Raw genomic sequence first — 8,708 nt, forward strand, 5'->3', positions numbered from 1 at the left:
GCTAACCACTGTGCTACCGTGCCGCCCAAATAAGCGAGACAGAGAGTGTCTTACAGGAAATAAGTGAGATAGAGGCCGTGATTCTCCCATCCCGACCCGCTAATTTCTTGGCAGGTCAGGCTGGGAGAATCGCACATGTGCTGATTCGCACAATTCGTGCATACATTCCCGCCGCGCGTGCACCTCCCAGTGACGGATATCCGGCACGGTCGGGACCACACTGGAAACCTCTGGCGGGAACAGCAGGTAAGTGAATGTAATTTTAATGTCACTATCGGGCCTGGGACTGAAGTCTACAGGCCCGTAGCATCTCCCACCCTTTCAGTACAATTTCATTCCATGTGGGGTTTAGAGTAGCTCACCACTTTCGGGGAACTAGTGGGAGATCCCGCTGGAATGAAGAGGGGCAATCAGGGCCCCCCAGGGGTGGCGTGGGGAGTGGTACCCTCCATGTGCCACCTGGCACTGCCCAAGGGGCAAAGTGCCCATGCCCAGGGGGCACCTTGGCACTGCCCATCGGGTGTGGGCAGTGCCAAGCGGTCAGGGCCGAGGGGACAGTGCCAAGGGGGCGGTGCCTAGGGGAAGTGTCAAGGGGGCGATCGGTGGGGGTGGAGGGCCCCACCGCTGCTCTGCATGGGGATCGGTCGGGACTGCAGGAGGCCAGCGATCAGGGCGAGGTGGGGGGAGGGGTCTGCCGGGGGGAGGGGGGAGTCTGCCTCCCGTCGGGGGGTCTGCCGGGGTGTAGGGGCAGCACTGCGGGGGTCCTCGGCTGGCCACTGATCTAATTCGCCAGCAAAAGCGAGGCTGACTGTTCGGGGCTACCGTGCATGCACAGAGTTCCGGAACTGTCAGCCTCTGGCGTGAATAGGCCCCACCCCCCGAGTTTTTAATGATATCACGATTGTGACCTTTGCATTGCACAGAATGTGGGAGATTCAAGTCTGAACTCCCACTGAAAAAACAATTGTGATTTACACCAGTTTTCCCATGAATTCAGCACTTAGAACGTTTTTGGGAGAATCGCCCCCAGAGAGTGTCTTACAGGAAATGAGTGATATAGAAAGTGTCTTACAGGAGAGAAGTGCGGTCGAGATTTTGCTGCCTGTAGCCAATGTAGGTCAGCAAACACAGGGGGATAGAGAATTGGGACTTGCTGCCAGTTCAGACACAGGCAGCTGAATTTTACATGGCTTCAAGTTTATATCTTAGGTTTGTGCATTAGCATCTGACCAGGTCCAGTCTATGCTTGGCTTGATGGTGCAGGATACATCTCGGTCAAGTGGATCAGCCTGTATTACAGTCTGTGGATCAGTCTATATGCAGATCCAGTTGGTCAGTGTCCAGGTCCAGTGGGTCAGTCTATCAAGCGTCTGCAATAATCTATATTTGGGTTAATGCTAATTTAGAATTTATATCCCAGTATTTGGACCAGTCTAAATCCAAGTGTATGCATTGGGCTGTATCTGATTTTATTCTTCAGTCTATATTCTGGCTTATGGACCAGTCTATATCCAAGTCTACGCACTGGTCTGTATCCGAGTTTATTCTTCAGTTTAAATCCTAGTCTATGGACCAGTCTATAATCAAGTGTATGCACTGGCCTGTATCTGAGCTTATGGGCCAGTCTCTTGCGAGGTACTAGGGAAAATCTAGAAGAAAGTCCATGATAATTCCTTGGGGAAACCAATGGACAATTAATTGTCCTGTCTCTGGTTGGGTCTATAGTCCGGTCTATATTGTTTTAATTTGTTGGTCTATGTCTAGTACTATAGGCCAGTCTGCATCCAGGCCAACTGACTATTTTATGTCCGGGACCCTATATCCAGCTTTCCAAGCATCCAAGCCAATTTGTCAATTTATTTCTGAACCCAGTGGGCCACACTATATGGGTTTCATGGAGTAGCCAATGTCTGGATACATGGGTCAGTTTATGTCCAGGTACACTGCACCTATCTATGTCTGAGTCCATATGGGAACATAGTCACATAAGAACAGGATTCGACTATTTAGCCCTTTTATGCCAAAATGGACTTCTGCTGCATTAAGTTGTACCTAGGATGAGGAACAGGATTATCAGAATCAGCACTATCAATGGTATGATGCTCACTGCTTATGGATGCACAGCAGAGAGGGAACAATCAGCGTAGCAGAGCTCACCAGGGGCACTATCCACAAAACAGGCTGTACAGGCAGAAGCTCAGTTTCCATAACATGCTTGAACACCAGTGTGTCAGAAGGCTCAGCATATCATATCGGGCAGCAGGGCAAATCTAGAGACCCTGGAAAGAAGACCTGTTGATTGCTGGGCCATTGTCAAAGTCATCACCATGCCAGCATGTCTTTGACTTTGGACCAGTCTAAATCCAAGTGTATGCACTGAGCACCATAGTTTAAGTTTGTGTAGCTCAGCGCATCAAAATCATCACCACACCAGCGTGTCTTTTGAGCTGTGGGAGGAGGCCGAAGTACCCGGAGAAGACCATGCAGACATTGGGGGAAGGTGCAGACTCCGCATAGACAGCAACCCAAGCTGGGAATTGAACCCGGGTCCCTGGCGCTGTGAGGTAGCAGTGCTAATCACTGTGCCACCTGTGTGTCTGAGTATGTGCGTGTGGCTGCAGCTCTGCATCTCCTCATGCTGTCGTTGGAAATTTATCTACGCATCTATCATTCAAGCATTTCTTTACAGTGTGTAAAACAAAAACAGCATTCTGTATTGCCAAAAAACTCAAATTTGTATCAAGGACTACTCAACAGCAGAGGGACCTTGGGGTATATTTGCATAAGTCATTGAAGGTTGAGAGCGCTGTTAATAAAACATAGTGTCTTGGGATTTTTATAAACAGGGAAGGAGGAAAGTGGACCTAGTGAATGTTAGCCTGTTCCTGGCTGGAATTCTGAGCCCGTCTATAGCTGGGAATCTCCAGTCCTGCTGCAGTGAATTGAGATTTAGCTGAGTGCCAAATCTTATTGGCCAAGGTCGTGGGGTGTACGAGACCAGATAATCCAGCCACTATCTGTGTGGAGTTTGCATGTTCTTCCCATGTCTGCATGGGTTTCCTTTGGGTGCTCCAGTTTCCTTCTACAGTGCAAAGATATGCGGGTTGGTGGATTAGCCATGCCCTTAGTGTCAGGGGCACTAGGTAGGGTAAATGCATGGGGTTATGGGGATAGGAACTGGGTGGGATTGTGGTTGGTGCAGACTCAATGGACCTAATGGCCTCCTTCTGTACTGTAGGATTCTATGATTCTATTTCTTAATGGGCATCAGGTACAAGAAGAAGGTGGGTATATTGAGCTTGTATAAAACACTAGTCCTGAGGAGCAGCACGGTGGCACAGTGGTTAGCACTGCTGCCTCACAGCACCAGAGACCAGTTTTAATTCTGGCCTCTGGTTACTGTCTGTGTGAAATTTGCACATTCTCCCCATGTCTGTGTCGGTTTCCTCTGGGCACTCCGATTTCCTTGCACAGTCCTAAGATGTGCAGGCTAGGTTGATTGGCCATGCTCAATTGACTCTCGGGGGATTAGCAGGGTAAATAAGTGGGGTTATGGGAATAGGGCCTGGGTGGGATTTTGGTTGGTGCAGACTGGATGGGCCGAATGGCCTCCTTCTGCCTTGTAGGGATTCTATGATTCTATGAATTCTATAAATTTCAAATCAGCTACCTCTGGGCTACCGGGACATGGAAACAGCAGGAGGCCATTTATCCCATCAAGCCTTTTCTGCCATTCAGCGAGATGACAGGTGACCTGTGAGCTAGCTCTATGTGCCCACCTTTGCCTTAATCACTTGTACCCTTGTAAAATGTTAAATTATCTCATCAACATGAACCAAATCTCCCTTATCCTTCCACATTCTAATACCCAAGTCTGTAATTTAATCCTTAAAGTCCAGATACCATTCTGGTATATCTATGCTACATTTCTTCAAGGTCAATATATCCTTTCTAATGTGTGGTGCCGAGAGCATTTCGCAATACTCCAGGTTTGTTCTGACCAAGCTTTATATATCTGAATCATGGCTTCTAAACCCTAGTGTTCTACTCCTTCAGATATAAAGGTTTAGAACACAGAACATAGAACATTACAGCGCAGTACAGGCCCCTCTAATCGACACTATTCCAATATCATCCATATGTTTATCCAATAACCATTTGAATGCTCTTAATGTTGACGAGTCCACTACTGCTGCAGGCAGGACATTCCACGCCCTTACTACTTTCTGAGTAAAGAACTTACCTCTAATATCTGTCCTATATCTCTCACCCCTCAATTTAAAGCTATGTCCCCTCGTGCTAGCCATCACCATCCGAGGAAAAAGGCTCTCACTATCCACCCTATCTAATCCTCTGATCATCTTGTATGCCTCTATTAAGACACCTCTTAACCTTCTTCTCTCTAACGAAAACAACCTCAAGCCCCTCAGCCTTTCCTCATACGATTTTCCCACCATACCAGGCAACATCCTGCTAAATCTCCTCTGCACCCTTTCCAACACTTCCACATCTTTCCTATAATACGGCGACCAGAACTGTACGCAATACTCCAAATGCGGCCGCACCAGAGTTTTGTACAGTTGCAGCATGACCTCCTGGCTCCGAAACTCAATCCCTCTCCCAATAAAAGCTAACACACCGTACGCCTTCTTAACAACCCTATCAACCTGGGTGCCAACTTTCAGGGATCTATGCACATGGACACCCAGATCCCTCTGTTCATCCACACTACCAAGTATCTTACCATTAGCCCAGTACTCTGTATTCCTGTTACTCCTTCCAAAGTGAATCACCTCACACTTTTCCGCATTAAACTCCATTTGCCACCTCTCAGCCCAGCTCTGCAGCTTATCTATGTCCCTCTGTAACCTGCCACTTCCCTCCGCACTGTCTACAACTCCACCGACTTTAGTGTCATCTGCAAATTTACTAATCCATCCTTCCACGCCATCATCCAGGTCATTAATAAAAATGACAAACAGCAGTGGCCCCAAAACAGATCCTTCCGGTACACCACTAGTAACTGAACTCCAGGATGAATATTTCCCATCAACCACCACCCTCTGTTTTCTTACAGCTAGGCAATTCCTGATCCAAACCACTAAATCACCCTCAATCCCATGTGTCTGTATTTTCTGCAAAAGCTTACCATGGGGAACCTTATCAAACGCTTTGCTGAAATCCATATACACCACATCAACCGCTTTGCCCTCATCCACCTCTTTGGTCACCTTCTCGAAGAACTCAATAAGATTTGTGAGGCACGACCTACCCTTCACAAAACCGTGCTGACTATCCCTAATCAAATTATTCCTTTCTAGGTGACTATAAATCCTATCTCCTATAATCCTTTCCAATACTTTGCCCACAACAGAAGTAAGGCTCACCGGTCTATAATTACCAAGGTTGTCCCTACTCCCCTTCTTGAACAAGGGGACAACGTTTGCTATCCTCCAGTCTTCTGGCATTGTTCCTGTAGACAATGACGACACAAAGATCAAAGCCAAAGGCTCTGCAATCTCCTCTCTAGCCTCCCAGAGAATCCTAGGATAAATCCCATCCGGTCCAGGGGACTTATCTATTTTTACCCTTTCCAGAATTGCTAACACCTCCTCCTTATGAACATCAATCCCATCCAGTCCAACAGCCTGCATCTCAGTTCTCCCCTCGACAACACTGTCCCTCTCCAGTGTGAATACCGACGAAAAATATTCATTTAGTGCCTCTCCTATCTCTTCAGACTCCACGCACAACTTCCCACTACTGTCCTTGACTGGCCCTAATCTTACCCTAGTCATTCTTTTACTCCTGACATACCTATAGAAAGCTTTAGGGTTTTCCTTGATCCTACCTGCCAAAGACTTCTCATGTCCCCTCCTGGCTCTTCTTAAGTCTTTCTTTAGGTCCTTCCAGGCGAACTTGTAACTCTCAAGTACCCTAACTGAGCCTTCACGTCTCATCTTAACATAAGTCTCCTTCTTCCTCTTCACAAGAGATTCAACCTCCTTAGTAAACCACGGTTCCCTCACACGTCTGCTTCCTCCCTGCCTGACAGGTACATATTTATCGAGGATGCGTAGTAGCTGTTCCTTGAACAAGTTCCACATTACAATTGTGCCCATCCCCTGCAGTTTCCTTCCCCAACCTATGCCAGCTAAATCTCGCCTAATCGCATCATAATTTCCTTTCCCCCAGCTATAACTCTTGCCCTTTGGTATATACCTATCCTTTTCCATTGCTAAGGTAAACGTAATTGAATTGTGGTCACTGTCACCAAAGTGCTCACCTACCTCCAAATCTAACACCTGGCCTGGTTCATTACCCAGTACCAAATCCAATGTGGCCTCGCCTCTTGTTGGTCTATCTACATACTGCGTCAGGAAGCCTTCCTGTACACATTGGACAAAAACCGACCCCTCTAAAGTACTCGAACTATAGCTTTTCTAGTCAATATTTGTAAAGTTAAAGTCCCCCAGTACAACTACCCTGTTACTTTCGCTCCTATCCAGAATCATCTTTGCAATCTTTTCCTCTACCTCTCTGGAACTTTTCGGAGGTCTATAAAAAACTCCCTCTCCTTTCCTGTTTCTAACCTCAGTCCAAACTACCTCAGTAAACGAGTCCTCATCAAATGTCCTTTCTGCCACCGTAATACTGTCCTTGACTAACAATGCCACACCTCCCCCTCTTTTACCACCTTCCCTGCACTTACTGAAACATCTAAACCCCGGAACCTGCAACAACCATTCCTGTCCCTGCTCTATCCATGTCTCCGAGATGGCCACAACATCGAAATCCCAGGTGCCAACCCATGCTGCAAGTTCACCCTCCTTATTCCGGATGCTCCTGGCGTTGAAGTATACACACTTCAAACCGCCTTCCTGCCTGCCAGTACACTCCTGCGACTCTGAAACCTCATCCATGACCTCACTACTCTCAACCTCCTGTATACCGGAGCTACAATTCAGATACCCACCCCCCTGTTGAATTAGTTTAAACCGTCCCGAAGAGCATTAGCAAATTTCCCCCCCAAGATATTGGTACCCCTCTGGTTCAAGTGCAGACCATCCTGTTTGTAGAGGTCCCACCTACCCCAGAAAGAGCCCCAATTGTCCAGGTATCTGAATCCCTCCCTCCTGCACCATCCCTGTAACCACGTGTTCAACTGCTCTCTCTCCCTATTCCTCTCCTCACTATCACGTGGCACGGGTAACAAACCAGAGATAACAACTTTGTTTGTTCTAGCCCTAAGCTTCCACCCTAACTCCCTGAATTTCTGCCTTACATTCCCCATCCCTTTTCACCATGGCTTCCCCTGCTAAGTCATCCTCCCCAACAGCATCCAAAAGTGTACTATCCCCAATTTCTACTACATTTTTTGTTTCTCCCCCCACTTGGATGGCTCCCTGTACCTTGGTGCTGTGGTCAGTTTGCTCATCCTCCCTTTCCCTACCCTTTTGGGCTGCCGGGCCGGACTCTGCGTCGGAGGCACGGCCACTGTTGCTTCCCCCAGGTAGGCTGCTCCCCCTAACAGTACTTAAACAGGAGTACTTATTTTTAAGGGGCACATCCACTGGGGTACTCTCTAGTACCTGACCTTTCCCCTTCCCCTTCCTAACCGTGACCCACTTATCTGTCTCCCGTAGCCCCGGTGTGACCACCTGCCTGTAACTCCTATCTATCACCTCCTCATTCTCCCTAACCAGACGAAGGTCACTGAGCTGCAGTTCCAGTTCCCCAACGCGGTCCCTTAGGAGCTGCAGCTTGACGCACCTGGCGCAGATATGGACGTCTGGGAGGCTAGCTGACTCCAGGACCTCCCACATCCGACACTGAGAAAAACAAACTGGCCTCACAATCATAATTCCCCCTTTCTTCCAATGACAGGAAAAACTGTCTAAACCTACCCCACCTCTGCCTGTTTACGCTGAAGCCCGATGAGCCAAAGCCCGCCAGCTCTCACTGCTTCCCACTCACTCTACTGCCCGCTCCCGACGCTGCCTGCTCAAAAGTGCGGCCTGCTTTTAAACCCTCCAAAAACCTTCCCAAGCTTCTCCTGGGCCTACTTCCTGTTTTGGAAAAAAACCCCTCCAATTTTAACACAAATTTAACTGAAAAATAAATAAATCAAATGCAGAAATACACTTCCTTACCCTCAGCCTGCTCCTGTGGAACATTCCATTTGTCTTTTTGTACTTGTTTATGAAATTTTATTATCCTAAGATTCCCCAAAACTCTTTTACCTTCATTGTTTCTCACTGTTTAGAAAGTATCCTGTTCTATTATTTTTAGGTCCAAAGTGGGTGACCTCACATTAGTTTACACTGAAATCTATGTGCCATGGTTTTACCCTTTCACATCATCTATCAATATCTCTTTGTAATTTTATACTTCTACCTACGCTGTAACAATTCTGCCTATCTTTATGGCTTCATCCATCTTGGATATATGGCTTTATATTCCATTGTCTCAGTCATTAGCAAATGCAGTGAATACTTGGGGCCCAACATAGATGTTTCTAGGACACCAATAATCACATTTGGTGAAGGGTATGACTGGAACTAATCTTTACACACTTTTGCAATAATTTAGTTACAAAGCCACAGGTTACAAGCAAACATCTCCTGTACCTCCTTTGCCTGAAAGACCATAGTTTAAGTCTGCGTATGTTCACTGGAGCACAAGAGAATCCCCCAGCTAATGCTCAG

This window comes from Mustelus asterias, chromosome 4 (assembly GCF_964213995.1).
Source record: "Mustelus asterias chromosome 4, sMusAst1.hap1.1, whole genome shotgun sequence".
In the NCBI taxonomy this organism is placed as follows: Eukaryota; Metazoa; Chordata; class Chondrichthyes; order Carcharhiniformes; family Triakidae; genus Mustelus; species Mustelus asterias.